A 2,828-nucleotide genomic window follows, 5' to 3' on the forward strand; every position below is an offset into this window, starting at 1 on the left:
GGGGAGAAGGGCCCGATCCCCTGCTGGCGACCCACTTCCTCTAAGGGCGCGGGACTCGAGGTGGGATTTAGGGAGGGGAAAGGGAGGAGCGTGGCTGGGCTGGGGGACACTGGCGTCCAGAACCGCGTTCGGAGCCACAGAGCCGGGCACCGCCGTCCGCCCTGGCCCAGCCCTTGCCCTGGCTCGCCTGCCGCCGCTTTTTCCTCCCAGACGCGGAGGCTGGTGCTTGGGGTTTGCGGATTAGGCTTGCAGTTGTTTAGCCTTCCCTCTTTCACCGGGAAGCCGGGGCGGCGGAGACTTATCTGCTGAATGGCCGAGCGGGTTCGGATGCTAAATGAAGTACACAAGTCATGTACATCTGCTTTTATGGTTCTTAGCCCCTTAGTGAGACTACCTCTTTCGCAACTTTTCCGAGGAATGTCAGAGGAAAGAGGCACCGTTTGGCCTTAGGGTCACTGCATCCTTCTACCGCCTCATGCTCCAGCTGGAGAGAGATCAGCCTTTTGCAGTGGAAGGGAGGAGAGCTCCCCAGCCTTTGATTCATCAGAGGGCTGCTGTGGTACAGGGGTTCAGGCCAGGACACGCAGGGTCACAGTTTTTGGTTCAAATCCTGCACTGCCATACAATGGAGGTATGAGCTTGGGCTGGTGACTGACCCTCTCAGCCTAGGTGGCTCTGTGCCTCTGTTTCCTCACCTGTGAGAACCGGCCTAAGAAGTGTCTATCTGATGAGGTTGTGGTGATGAGTAAGTGAATTAGTACATGTAGAACCTTTGGAACTGTTTGTTGTTGTTGTTGTTGTTGTTGTTGTTGTTTGAGACGGAGACTTGCCCTGTCGCCCAGGCTGGAGTGCAGTGGCTCAATCTCGGCTCACTGCAACCTCCACCTCCTGGGTTCAAGTGATTCTCCTGCCTCAGCCTCCTGAATAGCTGGGACTACAGGTGCCCGCCACCATGCCCAGCTAATTTTTGTATTTTTGTAGAGACGGGGTTTCACCATGTTGGCCAGGACAGTCTCCATCTCTTGACCTCGTGATCCATTCGCCTCAGCCTCCCAAAGTGCTGGGATTGCAGCCCTGAGCCACCGCCCGGCAGGAACTGTCTTTGAGATGTACTAAATTAGCTGTGTAGATGGTGGGTTTCTCCAGTTCCGGGTTCCTGCCCACACCAGAAAAATTGCCTGCCCTAGAGAATGGGGGCTAGGGTGTTGGGGAAGGCTTCAGGGACTTGGGAGAGAAAAGTAGAGATATTCAGAGATGAGAAAAGTAGAAGAGAAACTGACTTTTAAAAGGGGGAGGAGACAGAATGAGAAAAACAACTACTAGAACAGGAAGGAAAAGATAAGGAGTCTTTTAGGTGCTTTACTCTGAGACCTCTTGCCTGACACCGGTACTTTCTGATACCATTCTAGAGAAGGGGTGACCCCTTTTGTCTGCCTGGACACATCCTGTGGGCTTTACTGTTTCTGAAGCTCAGATCAAGGTGTGCACTGCACCTGGTATTCTCCAGATTGCTTGTGTGCATGGGGGAGGGGGGCAGAGAGTTCTACTTGCATCAGCTACTGTCCCCTCAGCAGCAGCGTCTTTCAGCAAAGATGAACTTCTAACATGCACCGGACTTTTACCACCGGAGTTGTGGCTGGGAATATCATCTGGGCCAATAAAGAGTTTTTGGATGAAATGGCAAAAGTGTTATTTATTGTATGGATCAAATAATGTATGGGAACATATTCGAAAAATAGGAAATGCTATGCTCATGTAAGACTACACCACTATATCCGAGTCGATTTTATGGAAAGAGGATCAGATTTGGCAAGTAAGGAGCCGCGGGTCTTTGCAGCCAAGAACAAAGAGCAGCTCAGTTTTGGCCGAGTTCTTCCTGTACGTATTGTATATGCAATACTGGCAGCGGAGTAGGTTTGTGTAGACCAGGATCACCACAAACACATGAGTAATGCATTGAGCTGACGTTCCAATCACTAGGGACAGAAGTTTTTCAGCTACATTAATATATTCTGAGACCACTGTCTTATGTGCATGTGCTCCATCATTGACCAAAATGTCAGGCAGTGTATGACTATATATGTGAATAGTGTAGGTTGTATGTGTTGTGCCACAACATTTCTGCTAACTCAAATGCCCACCAAGGTTCTCAGGATTAAAGGAAGGCTTCAGGACCATGTCTTGGAAATTCCCCTGGATGACTCTATAGTGAGATGGAAATTCCTTATTAATTGGCCTTGTGGTGAAACACATATAAATCATCACCTTATTTGAATAAAAGGTTGTACATCAGATGCATCTTTAGCCAATCTCTGAAGGGTTAACCTGGGCAAGACATTTTCTGAAAGCCCCACTTCCTTCCTGTTACATTTCTTTCCAGATAACAGGGACAGCCTCTCCCTCTCCCTTTTTTTCTCAGAGTTGTGACATTCCATGCCAGTAGCACTCTTAACACCCCCTAGGACCCTTTCCAGGGGCTGTGTATCAGAAGTGTATGCATGCATTCCTCCTTGTCACCCTGAGTGTGTCTCCCATCACCCCTTGCCGGAGAACAAGGAGTCATCATCATTACTGGGAGTGTCTGCACAGTGGGTGCCCAGAGAGCACTGACATTGATTTAGCACATTGTGCCACCTCCTACCTTTTTGGAGCACCAGCAAAGCACTCAGTAATGATGGTTAAGGAAATTGATTTCATCCGTTTCCTACCCCCTTTCTTGGCACAGCAGAGTGGAAAGATCCTAATGGGTTCTGATCCCATCTGGGTGATTGTGCAGAAAAGAAAAGGGTTGCCTCACTTGTCAGAGATGAGTTCAGAAGTGCTGGGCA

The sequence above is a fragment of the Saimiri boliviensis genome, chromosome 15 (genome assembly GCF_048565385.1).
Source record: "Saimiri boliviensis isolate mSaiBol1 chromosome 15, mSaiBol1.pri, whole genome shotgun sequence".
NCBI classification, from domain to species: Eukaryota; Metazoa; Chordata; class Mammalia; order Primates; family Cebidae; genus Saimiri; species Saimiri boliviensis.